Raw genomic sequence first — 25,078 nt, forward strand, 5'->3', positions numbered from 1 at the left:
AGGACACATTTTTGTTGCAAACCATATAATTTGAGTTTCATGTGGGGAATCACTGCATGAGATAAGTTTGGTAAACATGTAAATTACTGTTTTCTGTTCTTAAAATACCAGGTAAAAACCCCCTAAAATAGCTACTTTTGGTCTTTGAGAGATAGATCAGAGAATAAAATATCTGGAGAGATTTTTTGAAGTTAAAAACTGATTCACTTGCCTGTGAATTAAATGTGTGACAATAACAGAAAAGAGAGATGTTCAGACTGGAGGAATCAGCAGAGGACAATTTGACAAATTTAAGGTGGCAAAGTGCACCTTTAGACCCCAGGAAAATCTCCTGACAGTTGGGCATTAGTTTATCACACAGCCTTCCTAAAAGGGTTTAGAAGCATAGCAGATTAGGATATTGAACATTTTACACTAAAACATATACTGTTGTGACTAATCTCAGCCAAATCTAGATGGGAACAGTGTGAAATATGGGTAATATTTGTCTCATCTTGTCTTTGATGGTATGAAACTTAGTGCATTGAGCTAGACCTACTATTTTGACAGCTCAATTTTTATATGAGTATTTTCTAAGCAGTGTTTCATTGTGTCTTCTGATAGCTCTTTAGCATGTGATTGTATTCAACTTGTGTTGCTCTGCTTCCATTGAAAACCCCAATAAAAATCCTGTATTTCTGTGTTTGTGCTTTCGGATGAGGCTTTGTAATGTGCTTTTTAGGGTTGTTTCATAAAAGTAATTGTCCAGACCTTTTTCTGTCACTTAGAGGGAATGTCAATGAAATATTTTCAAGATTTTTTACTGCCTTCTTGTTTCTGAGAAAAATTTTACAATTTCCAATACAAACAGATTTAACATCTTTGCTGATTTGTGTCACTGATGTTTCTCTGATAGGCAACAGTATGTATTTGACAAAATAAATGTAAAACTTAGCAAATAAAATTAAAGGAAGATATATACTACTGAATTGTCGACTCCTGTGGACAATATGTCTGTAATGACACCTTATCAACCCCTTAGAGCAACTTTTTAAAAAAGATTTGAATGTATAACTGGCAGTATCATATTTCTTAGAATAACTTACCCTACAGCTAACATAACAAATAGACGCAATCATTACATCTCTGCAGTAAGACACACTGTACAAGCCAAGCCAAGAGCAAGATACAGTCAGTGCACATAAAGGATTCTAATGGTTTATTGCAAACTTAAAAGGTGCTGCAAAACACTGTGAGATGAAGCTGGATATCCTCTCAGCACCAGAGTGATCATGCCCCAAAGAACTGCCTTTGAAGCACTAGACAGCAGGTACTCACCTGTAGCCAAGAAGGATGAAACAAATGTTGACTTTCTTAAAATGTCAATAGTGGATTCTCTCCAATTTCAAGAAAGACTGAATTTCACCTCTAGCTTATTCCCTGCTCTGGCAAGAACATCTTGTTCAAAATTTAAGTAATGACATCTCTGAGTCCTTAGTTCTCATCATAAGCAAAGAAAATAACATTTTCAAACCTTGTAAATTTGCTTTTGATTTATAAATGGCAAGTTCCAGATGTTTAATATAATTTGAAAAGTTATGGTATGGTCAAAAAATGTATTGATTGCAACTCTGATATTTCGGTTGCTGTTCTCTTTACTAAAAAGATTACTACTACACGCATATTTTTAAAATGTAAAATTTTATATTCTATACAGAATTTAGACTATAGGAATAAAATAGCATATATATATATATATCGTCCTAAGGGCTCAACATTAAGAGAATATAATACGTTTGTATATAAGGATTTCTCTAAAGGTGAGATTTATCTGTAGTGTCCAGAAACTTCACACAAACTTATTATAAAGTTTCAAAGTGTGATTTAAATAATATTTTAACTGGGATTTTTTAATTGAATGATGACTGATAAATGAAAATTCTTATTTTTACCACCTTTCTAGAGGAAACAAACACTTTCATAATAGAAATAATGCATGCAACTTCCATTTTGCATAAATGTTTTTGTCTCTTGATTTTTATATTTTGAAAATAAAAGAGAATTTGAAAATTGATCCTGTCTGTGAACTCATTTAAAAATGATAAAGGAGTTCAAACACACATAAAAGCTTGTTAGAATATGTTTTATTATCAAGATGGATTAAAGTTAACGGTACCTGCAACTGTGATTTTATTAGTTTCCAAAAGCAGATTCTGAGCTTTCTGTATCATATTGCAATCCTCACAGCTAAATCAGTTTACCCATATCATGTAGTTTGACAGCAGTTTTGAAGCAGGTGATAAATACAAGATTTTGTACTTTAGAATCAAAACATCACAGAATGGTTTGATTTAGAAGGAACCTTAAAGATCATCTGGTTCCAAACCCCCACCATATGCAGAAACACCTTTCATTAGACCAGACTGCTCAGAGCCCTATCCAGCCCAGAACTGAATACCTCCAGGGATGGGACATCCACAACTTCTCTGGACAACCTGTTCCAGTGCCTCACCACCCTAATAAAGGATCTACTTCCTAATATCTACTCTATTTCAGTTTGAAGCCCTTTCCCCTTATTCTTTTACTTCATGCCATTGTGAAAAGTCCCTCTCCATCTTTCTTGTAGGCTTTCTTCAGGTACTGGAAGGCCACAATCAGGTCACCCGAAAGCCTTCTCTTCTCCAGATTAACAATCCAAATTTTCTTAGCCTTTCCTCATAGAAGAGGTACTTCAGCTCCTCCTGCGGTGGGGAATCTCCAACATCCTCAGGTGGGAATTCAGTTATATAAAGATATAATTTTAGTCATACCTTCTAAGTGAAAGACTACAAAACATGAACTATGGTGCTAGCACTCAGGCCCAGCATAAGTGATAGGGTTTTCACAGTTCCAGAGTGCTCTGTATTGTAAGAGATACGTTACCATTGTGTATGTTTTGGCTAGGGTAGAATTAGTTTTCTTCCCAGTGGCTAGTACGGGACTATGTTTTGGATTTGTTCTGAACAGTGGGTTGATAATATAGACATGATTTTTGTTATTGCTGAGCTGGGATTAGACAGAGCCAAGGCCTTTTCTGCTTCTTATACTGCCATGCTGGTGAGGAGACTGGAGGTGTATGAGAAGCTGGGAAGAAACACAGCCAGGACAGGTGACTCCAACTGACCAAAAGGATATTCCAGCCCATATGACATCATGCTTAGTATATAAAGTAAGAAGAAAAGGAAAGGGGAAGAAGTTTGGAGTGATGGTGTTCGTCTTCCTGAGCAACCACTTTATGTGATGGGGCCCTGCTCTCCTGGATGTGGCTGAACAGCTATCTGCCCATGGAAAGCAGTGAATTAATTCCTTGTTTTGCTTTGTTTGTGTGCGTGGCTTTTGCTTTCCCTATTAAACTGTCTTTATCTCAACTCAGGAGTTTTCCAGCTTTTACCCTTCCAATTCCTTCCCCAGTCCTGCTAGTGGGGGAGTGAGTGAGTGGCTGCATGGGGCTTGGCTGCTGTCTCAGGGAAACCACAGCAACCATGAAAGTACACCTGATGGTTTTTCCCTTTTTGAGATGTCTCGAGTGTTCTCCTTAAATCTCAAAATCTAGCTATCTATAATTTTACACACCTTTGAGACTGTCAAGACTAATGTTCTTTTATAATAACACTATAGAGTGATCAGTAGATCCTAGTCTGATTATTATGATAAAATAGAGAAATAGTTTTGTAATTAAAAGTAAAACCTTAATAAAGATAATGGTATTCATCTCTAGTGTAGCATTTCCTCAATTCCACCATGTTTGTCAATACCACATACCACGTTAGAGTCTGATATGCAAAGACACTATGTATGAATCAGTCATCCAAACGTTTCACTTAGGACTTAATTTTAAGGATAGATAACTCTATAAATCAGCTATGGATTCAGCACTTACAGGATTGCTCTTCAAGGGTTACTGAAAAGAGCCCACATATCTGATTTTTTGCTAAGAAAAACACTCAGAGTAAGATATTACATGGGCAAGAGCATCCCAGGATAGATTTTCATTTTGCACTTTCAGTGTCCCCTGACAGCAAAGACAAATGAAAGTAGACAAAGAAGGATCCAGCACTTGCTTCCTTGAGTCTGTGTAGCCATAATTCTGAACCTGGTGAGTGCTCAGGCTTGCCAGTGCACTGGAGAAGTTATGGATCTGCTGCTGACAGCTTTGAGAGTCAATAGGAAGAACTTGCCCACAAAGTGGCCAAAGTCCTTTTATGGGCAACTCCCTGGGCCAGCAAGCCTGCGGCATAGACAGTTTCAGCAGCTGTCTGCATTCTATCAGCTCATCCCTATTTGCCCTGTGAACCTCTTTGTTAGCCCTGAGACACGTTGCCACTCCAATTGTCATCTGAGAGAAATATCCCATGGTCAGAGGTCCCCAATACGGCTTGCAAATAACCTCAGAAGGCCATATCTTACCTTTTTCCTCAGTTAGTGGAATAAAAGCACTTCTGTTTTGTGAATATTGAGCTTTCAGGGTCCTTTATGTGACTCTATCCTCTTTTCCCAGTATTTGCATCATCCACATCAGAAGATTTTTCCTCACAGTTGCAATCTCTGGACGATGAGATGTAAGTTATCTGTGAAGCTTCATTGACTAAGCAGAACTCTAAAAGAGTAACTCTAGCCCACTGAGGCTGTCTTATTAGTTAGTCACTCTTAATTATCCTTAAGTGTTCATCATTGCCCATGGAAGAAATCACAGAGGGAGACAAGGCTGTGGCAATTTTTGTGACTGTCAGAGAGCACTGTGAGCAGTGCCAGGGTAGGACAGGGACTTCCAGGAAGGCATGAGGGTTACAGTGGGCAGCAGAGAAACTATCCCGGCAAAACAAGAACCTGTGACAGGTCTCTTATTTTCATTTTATATTTTTAGAAAGATATTTGCCTTTTCTACAAATCCAGACAGTAATTTAGGGCAATAAGATGCTTTCACTTTCTGAATACATCAAGTATTAAAATTGTCAGTTTACATAAATACATACATATCTCTGAGATTTCAGTGCAGTAAACACTTAAAATGCAGACAGCTTTATGTGGTATTCAAATGAGACCTCTTTAATGTGCTTTGAATATTCTGAACATTTGCCAAAACATAAAGCAATGGTAGCTAAATATCACTTATGATCACTAGTGATGCATGATAGTCTTTCCTTTTATGTAAGTGTGCCCTACAGTCATTATTCTGACAAAATTATTCTTTGGAAACAATGAATCTTTACATAGGGAAGGGGAAAGTGCACTTCCTACAGAGGTAGTTGCGTTACATAACTTGTTGCTAATTAAATATTTACTTTGTTCTCTGAAAGCCCACTTCATTGTAACTTTGAAAAACCAGTTATTCTGGTTGAAGTATTTTGTTTCCTGGTAAATAAAATTAAATTGTGCCAATAAAGTTGACACTGCAATTTGCTAGTGAGAACTATGCAATAAACTATAACAGAACAGAAAAGTATTGCTATGGAAGAGAACAATTTTTATCAGAGACTAATTGTAGAGGGAGAAACAGTAAATTAGCTGACAAAATATGTGGATAATTATAATATACAAGCAGTGGTCTGTCCTGGGCTGTTTTAAACTGCTGAATTTATTTATTTATCTATCAATTTATATTTATTATGTATAAGTTTGCGATGTTACAGTACTGAAGTGCTCCTAAAAGTCTACCAGAGTTACCTGAGAGAGAAATGAATCTCAAAGTAAGATATTAGCACCTTCTTTTCTGGTTTTTAGGAGGGTTACACCATAACTGTATTAAAAATTAATGTGTCTAGGACATGAGTTGGAGACCAACAGGTACAAGACAGCCCATATCTCTCCCACAAAATGCCCTTTTCTTCCAGAGCAGGGTAGCCTCCTTCAGCCTCTGTCCTTGGCCCAGACTGACAACCAGATTGCTCCAGGGACTGACAAGGGGCACTTCTTGTTAACCTGGGTCCACACCACGACATGGACAGTTTGGCAGTACACACTATTGATTGCCACTGCCCAAACAATGTTTGCTGGCAATGCTAGTGTAGGTGTATTCAGAATTGCTTGATAAATTATTCCCTAAACCCTTATTTCCAAGGCATCTAAAACTGATAGAGAAAATAGAGACACATCACTAAATTCTTCAATATTTCAACGTATCTCGAGTTCTGTAACCTGAGATTTGTCAAAGTCAGTTTTTGCTGCTCCCTCACAAATTCAAGATTTTGTTTGCCCCTTAGTAACCAGAATCCCCTGCATCAAATGCATTTTCCAGTAGAACATAAATATTCTCCTTTTGTTTTAATTTTCCTATTTCTAATGATCCCTCAAGAGTCTAGCAGAAAAGAGCCTGTGCAGGCCAAGTATGGAAAACAGTATGGAGACAGAATTCATGCAAATGAAGGACTTTCATATATCAGGTACCCAAAGCTGGGCCTATTTTAAAGTTTTGTTTCCATCCTTTTTCAAGGGGTATCTTCAGATATTTTCAAAACTGGAAAACATTTTTGACCAAATACAGTTACAGACCTGTTCATATGGTTATAGTTCCATATATAGGAGTTATATTCCCTTCTTTCATCCTGACTCAAGAGACAAGAAATAGAAGTCATGGTATTTATCCATTTAGGCCTGAGACTGTTTCTCACCTATTGCTAGACTGTTTTTACTTTTCCTTTGTGTTTTTTTTTGACAAAATCAAATTCTTTAATGGAATCTGGGAATTCTTGTCTATGCTGGATCTCATGAAGAAGCTTTGTTGGTCAAGTGGTAGTTATTGCTATGTAAATGATAAAAAAATACCCACAAAATTCTTAGTAAAGGAAAGCTTTAGTAATTGTCATTAGCAACCCAGAGTATATAAATGAGTGTAAATGTCTGTAAAAGTAGAAACCTGCTTAACAACTTCAGTGTTTTCTTACAGTACCTTTTTTGTGACTGTTTATACAAGACAAGAACTATTTTGGACAGTTTTCTGTCTAAGCAGGCAGGAACAAAGTGAAGCCAAGGTCTTTGCAGTGGCTTGGAGGAAATATTGAGGAGAAAAACAGCACAAGGGAAAACTTCAGGTGACAATTTAAGTGAGCTGAAAGATTGTATTTTTTTTTTTTTTAATAAGCATGTTGTCTCAGTTTATGTTTGGATCAGCTTGACATACAACATCACAAACACTTATGCTACCAGATTAATTCAGGACAAGATGACTTTTCTAACCTTCCTGCTGACATGTGGGGCTGAGCACACCATGATCTAATTGAAAAGCAATACTTGAGTTAGTAGTATATGAGTATAATCAACAGCTTTTGTGAAAATACATTCCCTTTTTTCATCAGCAGGATTTGTTCAAGGATTTACAACAGGGGGAACCACTAAAATTACTGAAACTCATCTTTGCTGAGCAGCATACAGATTCTCCTAAGATTCAGGAAGCCTGGTTTGCTCGGTGGGGATCTCAGAGTAAAGTTGGGAGCGTGTTCTCAGCAGAGTAGATCCTAACTGCTGAAGTGAGTGAAGTTTGCACCTGTTTCATTAACCAAAGTTATTTTATGTCAAGCCCATTGGTTCTGGCAAAAACTCTGTACTTCGTTGCTGTGTGTTTGGGTTTCTTTACGCACAGATACTTGGATTGTGTATATATGGGAAATAGTCTTCAACACTCATAACGTTGGTCTTAAGACGAAGTAGCTGTTTATGTTGCAGAATTGTGATATAGTTTCTACACCTCTTTTGTAGTCATCGTAAGAAATTGTATAACAGTCACAGAGCATCACAGCTTTATTCCACTTACTATATTTTGTCTTTAGATTTGAGCTCATTGATTGCCTTCTATAGTTACGGGAAAACTGGTGCTCAATGAAGCTCCTTCTTCAATGAAGAAAAACCTAACAAAAACAAAACAGAAGCCATGTACACTTTTAAAGTTATGTACGATAATGGCTATTGTCTCATAGTGCTGGCAAACAGCCTTTGTGCACAAGCTGGCTGCTGACTGCCATGGTTGTATTAGTCTGCTAGTTTCTGGACAAATTCAAGCAAGATTCACCACCTGTCCAGTTAAATTGTTATAATCTGTCTTTCTATTTATGGGGTGTCTTAAAGGATTCAAAAGAGATGAGCCATCTAGTTCACCTTCCGTTCAGTGAGGAGAAGATGACTTATAGGCGCGTGTGCAAAATCCTGGCTTTCACTAATACAAGGACTTTAAAAAATGATGAAATAATAAACTAAGAAAATTATTTCTAATGACAGCATATTACTTTCAAACTGACTGAATTTTTCGGAGAATAAAGGTATGTTTTTGCTGTATTTATTCATGAGTTTCTAGAAACCCAGGGGATAGAAAGCAAATCAGCTGAGTTTCTCTGATGAACTGCATTAGTTCCAGTAAGGGGACACTGGTAGATGTGGGATTTTGAGAGCTCCAAGGAAACTTCAAATTCTAGTAACTTGTCAAGAAGAGATTGCTACATCTGAGCTGGCTTTTCACTGAGCCTAGTCACGTAGGTAGTACACTACCCAGCAGTCAGAGTTATAACAAGAAAGACTATCATTTCAACAGCAAAGCTACCTAGTTTAATAATCAGTCTGAAATCCCCTAAGAGAGCAGTATAGTGGTTTTTTCAAATAGCTTTCATGCAGATTTGGAAAGTTGTGAGAAAGGGAGCATTTGGGACCAGTGGTTGCTGGCTCCCTAGATTTTATAGAAAAGAATTTTGTACCCTTAAAATGTGCTCAGAGAACCTAAAAGAAGAAGAAATAGATAATGTTTGTTTAAATAACACAATCTAGATCTGAAAATAAAATAAAAATCAAACCTCAGATTTCAGTGTCTGAAGATCCTGGAAGAAAACCAAGTGACCTGGTTATGGTGCTGGTGTGGAAGGGTACAACAGTATTAATATAGCATGGTGCTGACCCAGCAATTCTTCTGGGAAAGAAAAACAAACAAACAAACGAAGTTCCCCCCGAAAAAAAAAAAATCCAATCAAAAAAATCCCTAGTCTGTACTTCCCCAGGATCACTGGAGTCAGTTTGTTCCCTTAAATTACTCCTTCCCTTTAGGAGCATTTGATGAATGAAGCTAAGCTTGTGTGCTCCTGCAGCTCCTGTCGGAATCATGCTGTGCCCTGTGCAAATAGAGTAAGAGACAGACTCAGCCTTCAGGGGTTTGCCTGCTCTTTGAAGGTGAAGTGTGATGATTTGGGTTAGCAAACAAAAGGAAGAGAGGAAATAGTGAAGGATGATGGCAGCACTGAGAGCTGCTCATGTGTCAGGAAGATAAAACTGGTAATAGATACTGAAGCTTTCTCTTTCGTAGGTCTGTAAAATCAGATGGAACCATGATGGACACCTGGTTTGGCTTCTTTCTTCCCAAGAGCCATTTGTCTCTGCTCCTGCACTGAAAGGAATTACTCTTTCTTGCTATATTAATCACTGTTGCAGTTGTTAACCCCAAGACTTGGATTAATTACTTTACTCAGTCTTTCCTTGGAGGCTTTCTGTGCAAATCTCTTTTTAGACTAAGTATTTGAATTTAAGCACTTGAATCCCATACAGAGAAGGTTTAAAACCTCATTCCAGGTGACACCTAACATTGAAAGTATTCATTTCCTTGAGCTCAGCACCACTTGTGCCCAGTGGTCACCAGAAGTTCAGCTGTGTTGAACACCTCTATTGGCATGAAGCTCTGCACAATCCAGAATTATTTTGCCTATGCAAAGTGCCTTCCACAAAAATATTTTTCAAGCAGTGTCCATTGGAAAGTGAAGCTTAAGACTCAGCTTTTAATAAAGTAAGATTCTATTGAGAGATTATGCAAGAAATGACGTAAGAGTTTAAAACCCTTCTCAGGGAAATCCTATATGAATACTTCAGACTTCCCTAGCTGTACACATTCTGAGATGGAGAATAGGGAACTTTCATTCCTTTTAGTTCAAAAGTTTCAAATTGCCTGCAGTGTTTAAGGAGTCATTGAGTCAAAAGGAGAAAACTAGGTAGAGAGCAACACTGCAGCCTAATGATCATGCCCCACTAGGAGTGCTTTGGAGGCTCTCAAATATTTTACCTTAAACTACCAGAAGATAGACATGCATTGAAACCATTCAAAAGGAGTGAAAATCCCATTCTTCCCCACTTCACAGAGTTGCTAAGGATCTGTGCAATCTCTCTCACTTCTCCAGGTTATAAATCTAAAAGTGTGCCCTTCAAAGGTGAAAACAGCAATGCTGAGGTTGGAGAAATGGTCTCATTCCTTAAATGGCCAACAGTCTGGCACTAAGTTAGTAACTCCTGAGAAGTGTCTAGACCTGAATATAATTTTCTAAACTTGTCTTCCATATCTTATTGGTGCCCTTCAGTTAATTACTAGCTTTAAAGAAGTGCAATGGATACATACTCTTTTACTTGTAAAAGAAAGATGTAACTCCTTGCTTATAACTATTTGTAGTACTGGGAAAAGGGTCTTTCTTACTGAAATGCTTCTTAAATATACATTTTACATAAATGTGTAGTATTTAGACATCATGTCAATAAGCCTACCCAAATGTTTCCCATAAAATGATATTATTGAGCTGTGATGAAGAACAGCATCTCTTGGAACTATATCTATCAATGTGAGAGCTAAATGGAGATGAACCTATTTTCCTAGCTAAGATTAGATTGGGTCGTATTTACTACATAGGTATTGTACAACAATTATAGGATAAAACTTCCTTTAAAGCAGTACAGAGTGTGGATATATGTGCTGCTGTTGTGCTTTATTGTCTTTGTGAAGAAATCAGAAGACCATGAGAGAATTGTTACCCCTTTGTATTATTTTCCCCAGTTGAAAGTGTAGGATGTGAGTCAGTAGGTGCAGAGCTTGTCCGACATGGGGAAAACAGCAGCATTCTATCTGGGAAAGAGCTGAGGTCCTGGAATTAATTCCCTGCCTTGGTATGGACCAGCCTAAATCTGTTGATAATAGCATGCAAGTTTTCCTTAAGCATTTGAAAATAAAACTGGAGAAAAATTTGGGACAGTAGCAACTGTAGGAGAGGAAAGATGATCTTAGCAGTAATTTTATGGCTGCTACTTTTGCATAAATACTAGGGGAGTATTCACGGAATTTAAGGCATTAAAAAGAAGTCATCAAAATAGTCTTCTGGGCCTTTTGTCCTGTGTACACTACTGGATTTTTCCCAGTAATTCTTGCTTCAAACCTGCAACTACTTAGAAGATACAGCCTGACTGCCATGTGTGGTAAGTTCACTGCTTTACTGTTTTCAGAGATTCTTGATGTCTTACTACAGGAAAATGAAGCTACAAATGTCCTCTGGTTTTGCTCTATACTGCCATATTTTATACCATAATGATGTTCTGATGTAGCCATTGGTGATATCTCAGGTAAGAGTGAATATAACTCCTTTATCCTTTTAAAGGCACCCTGGTTTTGGACTGAGGGGGTACAGGGAAGCAGGGGCTTTTCCCTCACCTGCGTTGCAGATGAGCAGGCAGCCTGTACAAGATGCAGGCTGACACCCCAAAGGCAGGTTTCTCACAGTAAGATGCAAACCAGCATCTGAAACGCAGCATCTGTAGGCTATCCTCACAGGTGCAGTAATGTTTGCTCCAGCAATATGATCCCTTGCTGTACAGAAGCCTGCTTTATCCTCTTCTTCCAAATGGTTTTAAGCTGGTGCCACATGTCAAGCACATAACAGCTAATGTGTTGTTATAAGCATCACCACATGTTAAATCCATTCAGCTCTGACAGCTCAAGCAATAAGTACTGAATTTTGAAAGGGAGACTGGTGCTGCTTATTGGTCTTTGCAGCCTTCATTATGAAAAACACTCCTGTGGTAGAAGTGTTCTATGTGCAATTACCAGAAAAGCATGTCTGCAAACTTTTTTTTAAAGCTATGTTTATTTTTTTATTTATTTTTCTTAATTATTACTACAGGCTTGTGAAAATGAGGTGATGTTTAGACTCTGTAGAGAGGGATTTGCTATAAAAATTTGAAGCTTCAGAACTTGAAGCTTCAGAAATAAATTTCATTATTGTTATAGTTAGGATGGTGTCCTGAAGAAATTAATGGTCATGTTTTCCAGTGAGTGTCAATTCCCAGAGAATATAAGATGACTGGGATAACTCCTTCAAAACAAAAGGAAAGTCTACCTAATCCTCACTGAGTTCTCAATAGAAAATAGACTTAAAGGCTTTATGAAGCTTCATGTGATAGCAAATACTCTTTGAAAGGCAGACAAAAAATGTATCATCAGGTGTTTTTGTAGGTATAAGGAAAACCTTGACACATAATATTTTTATGTTGCAAAACATAAAATGCTATCATATTTCATGTGGTGTGACTATTTCTTTCCAAAATATAATGATTGGTTAACAGTGGTATTTTAAACTCAGAATGTGTCCAAGTCACAAGGCAGGACCTTATTCTATTGAAAGATCATAGCAGTCTCTGTTATTTTGGTAAAGAACCTTCTTTTCCCTTAACAGAGACAACTTTTATTTAAATCAGAGTGACAAGCTTTGACTTTTCTGTAGGAGGAATGAGGTTTTTCCATGTATGTTTGTTGCAGTTTATTCATATGGAAATTTCAAATCAGCATCACTTTGATTTAACTTTGGTTTTCGTTGTATCCTAGGTGCACTGCAAGGTCACCAACAGTGGAATGTTTAGACATAAAAGTACTTGAAATGAGATATGAAATCTTCTGTTCTGTTTTCAGTCTTCATACCTGGTACAACTGACTTCACAAGTAACAGATTTTATTTTTTTTCCAGTTTCCCTTTACATTATGCCTGATAATCAGAATAAATAGTGATGTAGGCCAGATTTAGCTGCACAAGTTTCCTTTTAACTTTGAATTATATACTCACTCAAATATCCTGTATTTGATTTTACAAGGTTAAAAAATGTGTAATATTTTTTTGTAGCTGAATGAAGTTTGGCAGTTTCAAGATTTCAGGCCTTAAGGAAAAAAGGAATATGACAGAATCAAATATGAGTGGAGATTTGAGTTCCAGCCTAAAGATGCAAGCTCTTTTCTAATATTTATACTAGGACTCAGATAGCTCAGTTTATTAGGGATTGAAAGAAGTGACTTGAGCAACATGAAAGATGAAATATGCTGTATATTTTAGCCTTTGCTTATTTGGATCTGACTGAAAAATAAATCCAATTACATAAAAGATATTATTCAAGAAAAAAATAGAGCATTCAAGCTTCCTCAACATCCCTATACTTCTACTACTAACACATTCTTACAAAGAAGCAAGACTAGACATGAGTTTTCATCCTTAATAAAGAAGAATAAATGCCTGTTATTTCTGTAGCTCACAAAGGCACTTGTAAAAGTTGTTGCTTCAGTCACATCTTTAGATCTTATATGAAATTTTCCATCAGTTCACTGGATTCTTCTGGTAATGACTAAAATTTCATTTAAAATTTAAATTTCAGCCTAAATAAGATCAAAATATGCAGGAATAACTACTACAAATGTCCATCTTTCTGCAGAGCTAACTCTTGGAGGCAAGACAGTTCCCGGAGAAGGGAAATTTGAATAACAGTGTTTTTGCATAAAAATGCAGTGATATTGTAAATTTAATTATTTTAGACAGTTGCACTAAATGTCTAGGAATGTCAACTGTTCTAGACAGCTAATGCAGAGACAGGTTATTCTAGAACAGAGTAGCACAGGGACTTTGACTCTTCCTGCTCTTGAGTCTAAGTCAATGAGTTGCATCTAGTTGGAAGGTCTGACTCTTGGCAGTGTAGGTGTGGGAAAAGTGACATTTTCCTAGCCAGGCTGAGTGCTTGGGAGCAGTAGATGTCCCCAGAAGAGACTGTAAGCGATCTATCTTGTTCACTTCACCCTGCAGCACAAAGCTGCAGAGCACAAAATCCTTCTTTCCAAAGAAAGAGTCTCGGAAGCAGCTCCTGCAGCAGGAGATTAAGATGAAGGGAAAAAAAGAAAAAAAGAGGACACCTTGCAAGCAAGAGCTACCTGATTGTACCTTTTTCATTGAGGTAGAATAGTTCAAATTTGCTTCCACCTCTGAGAAGTGTTCCACCAATCCCTGTTCCATGCACCCAGTTGACACACTAAAGCCAAGAAGTGTTTTACGGAGTTAGTATTAACCTGTCCACTGAAATGCATCCTCTTGATAATCTCACTTTCTTAATTAATGTTATTCATAATTACTTTAATGCATTAATTAATCAAATCCACTCACAACAGAATCTTTCTGTGTATTTTGGTAGAATAAATCTCAAAACACAACTTCCCTTTCCCTATTCTCAGAATGAGGAAACACTTCTCCTTTGGCATTTTGAAGTAATTCCCAAATAGCATATTAGCAACCTGTAGTAAATTCCATTAAAATGAAAATGACTAGTCCTCTTACATTTTTAAGGGCATATATTTCCACTTAGAAATCAGATGATAAAACGGAAGTCTTGTCCTGATTTTATTTGTAGTACCCCTGATAAGAATGAAGATAAGTCAATGAAACTGCTCTAGTTTCATGTTTATGTAGCAAAACCAAATTCAGATGTATGAATATCAGGTTGATAATGCTTATAAACTATCCGTTCCAAGCATGGTAACTTCATGATTTAGGATACCATGATCTACAAATAGTCCTTAAGCCAGGTTAAGGGGTATGTTGACTTGTTTACATTTGTTTAAGTAAGGGACTTATGCAATGAAAGGGCAAGCCTGGATCCAAATCATTCTGTTTCTGATTAGCTCTGCAAAGTCATCAGAAGCCTTGTATTTTCTCAGTAGAAAGATGCAAGGATACCTTATCACAGTGGTGACCTTTTCACATTGTTTTTCACTGCTATCTTGGTGAAGCTGACATTCCATTTCTAACACTGGATGCTTATTCACAGCTTTACACAACACCTGGGTTTGTGGACTGGAAGGGGGCAAGGGTGGAAAAAGAAAAGACACGCAAAACGCAACTCATGGTAAAATAAACAATATATACATTTTTCCTCCATAAATAAGATTTCAAAGAAAGTCTGTTGGAGTGATTTCTGGAAAAAAAAAGTGGGTGCCAAAAGACTGAGCTGTGTATGGTGCTCAGGAAAGGGTGGGAAGAGCATAGAAGGATGGTAGAGGAAGGGGCAGAAGGAACAGGACAGTGCAGTCTCACCATGGGTTCCTTGTCTTACGAAGGGCTACAGACATAATGAAGCACCTTTGTGTTTGAGCATGTGCTCTACTATCTCTGTGAGGGTAAAAGTATGTTGTCTTTGGTCCCTGTTTCATGACAGCAACCCTGAGTATGGCACCTCTGTTGCTCAGTCACCTCCTCAGTGCCAGCTGTTTCTATGACCAACTCAGAATTCACGAGCAGGAGCTGTGAGGTGAGCTCATTGTGATATTATCATAACTCCTGTGATATCTGATGCTTTCCTCTCAGCCAAAAGTCTATGCCAGTCTTAGCTTTCAGCTAATTTCCCTACTGTAGCAGAGAAAAGCTTAAAAATATAACCTTAGTGAACTTCACAGGTTTCACAATAAGAAAATAAAGAGAAAAAAGAAAAGTATTTTTAAGCAAATAATTCATGATTGTTTGATTGTTTAGATTGTTTTTACTTGTCAGTTCATTTCCCTTTTGTTTGGAAATCAAAGAGAATTTTCTTTGGAGAGTGTAAGGTTGTAACAGTACAGCATAATACACACCACGTTTGGTTTTTTGTAAGACTATCTGATGCATTCAAAAATAAAATTGTCTCTCACTGTGACTTTCTAAAGGGAAGACTGTAACTGTGTTGTTGGATAAGTAGCTCTGTTGTCAGAATTGCCCAAAAATCAAAGAACAAAGTCCTGTTGTGCAGCAATCTCCAGTGACCTCATGAGTGACATGCAGTAATTACCTTGTCAAAAAAATACTCTCACACAGTCTCTGCTCACAAGGTGTTACAAAGCACATTTGCATGAAGAACCTCATGGTTTATGTGAAGCAGTAGAGACTGCTGATTTTAGAGACTATGCCATTAAGACTCATAGATAATTCACCTCAGCAGGAGGAAAAATGCTTCTGTTTACTCTAGGAGTGGGAAAATTTTTTCTAGAATTCTAGATTGCTGTTAGTGAGTTGATTTGAGCTTTTGTGTATTCAAAAAGTGCTCCCTTGAGGAGCTACACGGGATAATTCACATACGCACACTCAGAACAGCCTGACTCTCCTGTCCTCCACCACCTGGATCAGTTAAATAACTGGCCTTTTGTTTCCTGCCTTCTGGAAAACATCCGTAACCTTGCCTCCTGGTACACATTTCTAACCTGAACTATGTATTCACTAGTTATTGCTGCAATTGTCAACTTCCTCAAACACTGAAATGGTTGTGGGGAATTCACCTGTTCTTGTATGAGAGCCAACTGTCATGGACAATATACAAAGGAATATTTATATGCCAAGTACACAACATTCTTTTTTTTTGTTTGTTTTTTTGTCCTTAAAAAATTCAGATGTGATGCCTGGAAATACCTAAACAGGTATTAAAGGATCGTTCTTTTGCCATACCTGTTTTAAATACTATGCTGACATTTCCCTAAGTAAATGAGTAAAACTGCACTTGTCAAAGTTAATTTTCATTTCGATTGACACTAGGGTGAAATATGAGAGGAAAATAATTTAGTTCCAAAGATTATTTTGCATAGAGACTATATAAAGAACAAGGTTCTGTATTTTTAAGATAAGCTCATGATTCAGGCATCATTCATTCTTTCTGTGGAAAAGATTTTCACTGATTATTAAATAAATGCCATCATCTACAATCCAGTCAATATCACTGACTTTGGCCTTAATAAAGGTTTCTTTTTTTTTGTCAATAGGGGGTTTATTATCCAGTGGTCAGAGCTAGAAATCCATTCCTCACCAAAAACCTCAGTCCCAAAACCTGACATTTTTTGTGGATGAAAGTTTGCTGGATGCTGAACCTTAAACTTTGGATATATGGACCTCAAGAGGCTGTAGGAATACTGATAGCACCCTGGGCAGGGTCAGGTCCACAGGCAGTTATCATTTCCTTGGCATTTGTTGCAATTTCTCTGTACAGATGTTGGCAAGCGTGAGACTGAACCAGGTATCTGTGAAAGAGTTAAACTCAGCTGTAATTTCAAAATCCTGCCATGGTGACGTGTGGTGGGAGGAAACGATACCTTGCAGTGCCTGCAGGCACCAGCTCACACGCACGCAGGGGTGGAAATGGTGTTTGATTCTGAGATAACCTGAATATAACATTTCACACAGGAATGTGCTGCCGTTTTTATCTTCTTCCTTGCTGGTTCTCCTATCTTCATTCTAGCCTCAGTATTTAGTGAAATACTGCAGCCTATCAGCACTCAGTCTGTGTTTAAAAGAGAAGACAGTCCTTTATTTTTTAAATAGGTGATTGTGCTTTTCTGTAATCAAAGATAATAGAAGTAGCACCCTGTCAGGAAAAAGAAAACTGGCTTTGTAAGACAGAAAGACAATTATTGTCAGATTTTTAAGAGTTGAGGTTTTCCTAAATTTATGCCTCTTCAGCAATATTCCACCATCCTCTTCTTTTGGCTGCCTTGGCTACTTTGAAGTCCCTCCCAAATGAGAGGATCTGGGGGTGGATCTGCAACAGTTTATAGCTGGATGATAAAAAGTCTTCAGGCTGCAAGTTGTGAATCTTATCTCATCATTATGCAACTAACCAGAGAAGCCACTTCTTGCATTTTAGACAATTCACCATTGCATTCTTTGGTCAATTTTTCTGACAAATTATTATCAGAGCTTCTTACTAAATTACTACATGTGTACATGTGTGTGTGTGTCTGTACCTCAAAGACACCTACTGACATTTAGCATATTACTGTCTTTCATTCAGTACCTTCAGCAGCTCTCTGTAGCTTGCAAATATCAGGAAAAAGTTCTGTTAATCAAACCATTCCTGTCCTTTTAACATTCCATTTTTAATGACAGTGTCTGCTCCCAATCCTTTTCACTATTATTAACAAGTTCTTCTAGCTATAGGCTATCTGTGATTGTGCTCCTCTGTGGTTTTCAATGCAATATGAAACACTCTGAGGAACTATCGGGAGAGACAAGACCCTTTCAAGCATTTGGAAATGAGTTTGAGGTCTAACAGAAAGAGCTTCTGATATCAGAGAAATCACAAGTCAGTCTTAGGCCTGTTCTCCAGGTCTTCACAGTTTTTCCCCAATCTATTGCACCTACGTGTTGGCAGCTGGATGACAGTCAAAAGCATGTAGGACCACAAGAGCAGGGACACCATCATATTGCTAGGTGATATTACTAATTTATGTTCTGTCAGTGACTTACTATTTTCAAAAGACAGTCTCTTTCTAAGATAAAGATTAGGACAGATATGATTTGGGGAAAAAGCATAGAAATCATAATCTTTTATCTAAAAACTTGTTATTTCATTTGTGATCTATATTAGAAATGTCTATTTTGGAAAGTATGTTCCCTGTTATGAATGCGTTTTCTTCTATATAGAGATGATCTAATATGGTATAAATACAGTCTAATAAAATTATTTGTGCCTTTAAAGGGTACCAAAAAGGACGTATCTTAAGTTCTGCCTCTCCTTTTACTTTCCCCTGCTTGATTTTCCTTGTATCCGTGGTATAGGACTCAGAAGTACAGCAGATGCTGGCTGCACCAACAGCTTACTGTCATAACCAGTAAAAGGCTTACTATACTAGCATGAAGAATGCTCTAACAGGAGAGGCTCTGTAGAGCAACACAGATGGTATAAGGAACTTTGTCTGCACTGCAGTCACTTTCCTCCAGACAAATTTAGTATGACACCATGAGCTGATTGACTATCAGCAACTAAAATTTATTTCTTGTGATCCCAGAGTGCATCCTCCACTTCAGTTTTACCTAAAGGGAACAGAGTTCATGCCTCCCAAGACCCCTCTGCTATGAAAATCAAGGTGCAGTGATGGAACAATTGCAAAATTCACATGGAAAGCATCTTCCTGGGACAAACTAAAACAACCATGTGAATGTACTCTAAAATGCCTAAGCTGAAGTTCCAATCTTTGCCCTCCAGAAAGATGTATACAACTCTGCTTCAGGTGTCTAGGGGCTCTCAAGGGTTCATTTGATTGGCTTTCTTCCTCTAATGTGAGATAAACTGTATTTTTCCTGGTATTTTCCATCTTGCTTGTAAAGATGTCCAAAAATGGAGACTCTTATCACTTCCCACATAATCTATTCTAGTTTGTTCCCTCTTGGATATTAATTCACATTGCAAACACTTCTAATAAAGATTAATCTGAATATTCCTTCACACTGTTAAATCCCCTTCTGCTCATCACATCCACCATGGACACAAGCAGATTGTCCTGTTCCCTTTAGCAATAACTGTCAGTATCCTTGAGTACTATACATTGCTTGGTGGGAATTTTATTTGTACGTTTGTATATATATGTGTGTACATATGTGTATTTATTCATATATTTATAGCTCTAACAATGAACATTATGAACACTTCCATTCAATCAAAAAAAGATGTCGAAAATGGAAATTATTTTATCTCTTGATAAAATAATTATGTCTCATAAATTTTAGTTGTATATCAATCATCAACAAGGTTCTATGATTTTTTCTGTGTTCATAAGTTTTCTATTCTGAGATATATTTTTATTTAAAAAGAAAGAGCATATTTGATTTATTTTTTCTTTTAAAAAGTGGTTCTGTATGTGGGGTTTTTTAGTCTGATTTAGCACCCATCAGACATGATGAAAATAATATTCTGACTTCTCAGGGAGGGAACACAGCAGCATAACTAACCTTGTTTTCAACTTCAGATCAGTGTAGGCACTGGGTTTCTGAACATTCTGATCTTTTTAGTGCATTACTCAGAAAAGTACATTGCACCCCCAGCAATAGACTGGAGTAGATAGATATGCTTAGGACACTATGCTAGCACAGGAGTGTAATTTTTGACAATGTTTGTGTGTATCAGCAATTGATCCCTGGGAATAAATGAGCAGAGAACTCAGTGTTTAGGTTCCAGCCCTTTGGTTCCTTTCTTACATGTAAAACAAAAAGGGTTTGAATTTTGTTTCAATATTTTGGACTTACTACAAGATGATTCAATAAGTCATTGTGTTATCGATCACCTTTAGTATTCTCTATTATACCTCTAGCTTCTCTTAATGGAATTAATTTATTTGTTCTACTTTATGCCAGGAAATGAAGACAAAGGATGAAAAATATTCTATTTGAAATTTGAATAATGAAAGGAAGATAATTTAGTGAGAGGTTCAAATTTTATTTAGTTTATTGCAAGGAAAGGAGGGGAAGAAAATCTAAAAAATGTCTAGCATAACGAGGCTTTATTGAAGGATTTAGTTTCATCTAGTTCCATCCTAGACTAATGTATGTAAATAGTCCAACTGTAGAAATTTCCCAGCTGACTTCCTTTTTATTTAACTTAATTGCAGACAATGCCAGGTACTCATATTCCTCAAAATTAATAAGATTTATTTTTAACACCAAACCTTAGAGAGTTAAGCCACTTCACAGATAGCTAAATAACTGGCTAAACCTGCATTATAAATGTGTGCCAAGTGATAACATTATTAAGAGGAAACCCGGTAAGTTGCAGCTGATAATAATTATGGCAGCTAGGAGACCAAATGTTTCCTTATAACATTGCTGTTACAAATCTAATACTCCTCTAGCCTCTCAAATGGAAATAAACATATCAGCATGACAGACTGGTGATTTATGTTGCTGTGTTATACTGGAGCATCTAAATTTCTGTTTGCAAGAGACCAGTTGAGGTAGGAAGGCAAATCCAAGCTATTAAAAAAAAAGTGGGTTTTTGTTTTGTTTTGTTTTGTTTTCTTCGTAGGATATGCAATAAAGGTATTTACTTCTCCATCTCCTTTGTCAAATTCTTGTCGTCAGAAACAAAGTAGTCTGAATGTTATACAGAGTCATTATTGGAATAAGCATAGCTATAAGTATGAGAGAAATTAGTAACTTTAGTGCTGTTGCATACGTTGTGATTCATGATAAGTTCAGCTGATGCATATTACCAGTTTCATTAGAGGTGCTGGGCTGAATTCCGCTGTGAATGGATTCCTGAATAATGAAATTTTTAGAAACCTTTCATAATTTAAATCACATTGCCTTCACACACTCATTCAACAATCTTCATACTGAAGTTCAATGTGTACCTGTGAATGTAGCAATCTTCATTTGACAGTGAAAGTTTCAGGTTTGTTTTTTTTTTTCAGGTGTAAACAATAAGAGAATTTGACTGACTCCTGAAGCATAAATTCTTCTCTATATCAAAATCAGAAATTATGCCACTTTATTTCTCCACTGGATATAAAAAATTAGCTGAGTAACCCTAGTATAGAACCATAATTGTCAAATTAAGCTCATGTACTATACCCCTACTGGCTTTCACCCCCACATGAAATCACATGTTGCTACTTCTGATAACAAGCAAGTTTTGTGATATGAAAGTGACCAAAAAAATCCAAACTCTTTTGGGGAGACAGGTACTGCTTCTGAGAACACAGTCAAAGAAATTGATCATGATCAAATATTTTAACTCTCTCTTATGTCAGATATTAAAATAAACTTAATAAAATCAGTAGAAGTTCTGAAATGTTCAGAGAAGCTCCTAATTTCTTGTGCCTTCCTCTGAAAATCCACTGTTTCTTGGCATCCTTGCTTTAGTGGTGACAGAAACAAACTGTGATTCTTCATCCACTGTCTGTCGGGAAGGTCTTACCCATATCACCAAAAAGGTAATTCAAGGCAAGTTAGTAATGCAGACTGCCTTTTGTTGGAAAAAGGCCAACATGTTTCCAATTCCCTTGTTCTAACATGGATTACTACCACTTTTTTAAACCTTTGACTAGCAGAGATCTCCAAAGGAGGTCATGATGAAAGCAAGATGACATATGAGTTCCATGAGCAGAGAGTCCTTAATTCAGAGAGGAAAAAAATTAGCTACCATTATATTCTTCCATCATGTGAAGGATGGACCATGAATACTGAGCAGGCAATCTTAATGTAACTTTCTGGTTTTTCTCTCATACTCTAGCTACCATTGCTTGGAATTTAGTATCTCAGCCATACATCCCCTTCAGTGATCGTAAAACTCTCAGGCAAACATAGCTAACACTTTTTTTCCATCTTGCAAATGTTGTGGCTGAATTACCTCATTTACTAGGTGATCACAACTTTATTTTTCCAGACAAATGGCTCTGGATTCTATCCTTTAAGCAAGTACATAAGCTCAGACCAAAAAGTGAAGAGCAGAAAGATTTTTCCTGTCCCAATTACTGTTTCTTGTTTTAGTCAATAGAATTTTATGATACTAAAGTCTCATCCATCTGTTCATTTTGGCCTTGGAAGAGGGAGTAATTTATATAAGTGGGAAAATTCTGATTGCACACTAATTTTGGCCTGTCTTCTGACTGGCTGACTTAGCCTATTTCTGCTGAGTAGTCTGAGATCTTAAACTTCAAAAAATCGACATATTTTTCAGTATTAAATGATGAATTTAAAAAATGTGACAGAAAATATGATGAGATAAGGTATATAGAAGAAAGTGAGATTGGAGTGGAAAGCTGGTGAAGATAACATCAAGGAGTCATCAAAGTCAGAGATGGGAAAAAATTAATTAAGTCATTTTTCTTAGCAGTGCACAGTATGAGACCCTGGCACAAAGGGCAGGGAGAGACTGTTCAGTGATTCACAGCAGATTCTTGTTTGGACTAGTCTACTTTTTAAAGAGCAGAAACAGCAACCTGTGTGGAAATAGATACTTAGCATGCCCCAAGTACATGTATTAGTGTCAGCCCATGAATACTCAATGAATGATTCAGTTTGTGTACTATATCTACTTGCCACACTGCTGAGCAGCATCTCCTGCTGTAACGTTGGAACAAAAAGGGAGAGTTCTTTGCTTCTGAAAGTAGAAGAAAAGAAAAATCATTGGGTTCAGGAGGTGATACTATGGCTTTTGGTGGGACTTGACTCACTATCTAGTTTCGAGACACTAAGAAATACTGTGTTGGCTTGGCCAATATTCTGCTTTTTAAATGGACAGCATGCTGAGTGCATGAAGAGTGAATGCTTTACTAGTGATCATATGGAGTTTTAGGGTTTATAAGGAGTATTAGCAACTAAGTGATAACAGTTTTGAACAAATTCAAGGAAATTTGAAGGAGTTCATCAACCTTTCCAAACATGTTCCTATCAGTGGAGGTGGAGTTTTCTATTACACATTTACCAGAGGTAAATAGGCCTTCATGAACTTCTTCTAGAGCAGGTAAACATTCCAAATATTGTACCTTAGTTTCCTTCACAATAACAGATTGGGTATGTTGTAGCCTAAGGCTGAATGACAGTCCAGGGACATTACTTTCATCATCACTGTTGAAAATTTGGTTAGTCTCTGTGTCACAAGAGCACATTAGGAAATTCTGTCTCACTCCATTTTCTGGAACTGAAAGTAATTAACAGCTGAAAGATACTGAGATATAGGGCCTACCTATCACCTGACCCAGCCTGGTTTAGTCCAGAAATACAAACACTTGTCTTATCATTGAATTATTTCCGGGAATCCTGTAGTCACCCATTAAGCACAACGTATTTGAATGATATAGTCCTCTGGTATTAAATAATCTAATTTTTTGTTGGTAACATTTGTTCCTAGAGGAATGTAATTGGGTGTTTGTGCAAGCCAGTTATACCTGAGTAAGAAATAAATCAAAATAGCAAAATGCAATGAATTTGCAGCATGTTTTTTCATTACACATATTTTGCAAGAAAAAATATCTATCCTTTGAAGCTTTTTCCTGGATTGTGATACTGCCCCCTAAGGGGCAAAGCAACATCCTTTTCCCTTTTGCAATGACTGGAAGCTCTTCTACCACAACAGAGGTAGTGTTGCCACTAGGATAATATATATGCTGAGCCACATTTGGGTAGCTGTCATCAGTCTGAAAACTACCACCGACCTAATTAACACAGTAATGGGTTTTCCACTCTTATTCTCTCTGAGTGACAGTTTAATAAGTAACTCCACAGTGATCCTTTAAATCAGAACCATACTTCATCTTAACAAGATACAGCTAAAATGTTCCAAAAATTAATCCTGAGAAATTCGGTATGTAACATTTCCAGCGTATAAACTTTATTGTTTACTTACATTACCAGATTTTATTATCTATGCTTAAAAATCATTCCATGGCTGTGTGCTGGTAGTTTAAGAAAGATGCATGTTTTTATGAACCAAATGCTAGGTGAGAAGAATTGAATCTGTATAAGTTATAAAATTGTCTAATAACAGGAAACTATTCCACACATATAGCTTTGCACAGCTATGGAATCAAAAGCCTTCAGACCTTCAGTAATCCTCAATTTTGCCTCAATTTAGTACTTAATATGTAAATATAATATCCGTAAACCATCTCCATCGGAATTAATTGGATTCCTGTGCTTTAAATTAAATAACTTGAAAATAAGACACAGAGTACAAGCTTGTTGACTTTAATAAGGTCCATTTATGGTTTTGAGTGAATTAAGAACTGATCCAATAAAGCAATTGTGAGCATACTTTGAAGTAGAACAGGTGTTTAAAGGCCTCACAGGATCATGATTTTAGTGAAACAGAGGGTTAAAAACTATAGTTTGCTCTCAATGCAGAGTGAAATTATAATTCCTAGGTACTCTAATTCAAGGATAGAAAAACATTACTATTTTCTCAGTCCTCTAGGTCCTTGATATGTTTCCTTTTTGTTTGTCTTTCATGGATAAGATGCTTAAATGTAGACTTATAGGAAACATGAGCCAAAGCAAATCAAACTGTTTAGTTCCAATTCCAAAACCTCTAAAGAAAAGGAAAGGCATAACCAAAGAGATATATGGTAAGGAAAAAGAAAAACTAAATGCTTTTAAAAATTGAATGTATAACAGGCTTTATTAAGATTATAAATCTATGGAGGTTTATGAAACTGTCTGTGCCTCTGTATTGTTAAGATAACTTTTTCATTACTTGTGTAACAGGGAATATTTGAAGCATTTTTGAGGTTGCTGTGGTCACTAAA

The 25,078-nt window shown here is 36.9% G+C and overlaps 1 long non-coding RNA gene across 1 annotated transcript in view; it reads right to left on the reverse strand.

Moving 5' to 3' along the window:
- The window catches only part of LOC126640049 (uncharacterized), a 41,341-nt gene that overhangs the window by 13,291 nt on the left and 2,972 nt on the right, over positions 1 to 25,078 (reverse strand). The window lies entirely within an intron of this gene.

The sequence above is a fragment of the Myiozetetes cayanensis genome, unplaced genomic scaffold (assembly GCF_022539395.1).
Source record: "Myiozetetes cayanensis isolate MyiCay16 unplaced genomic scaffold, myiCay2020 scf2-11, whole genome shotgun sequence".
Classification (NCBI taxonomy): Eukaryota; Metazoa; Chordata; class Aves; order Passeriformes; family Tyrannidae; genus Myiozetetes; species Myiozetetes cayanensis.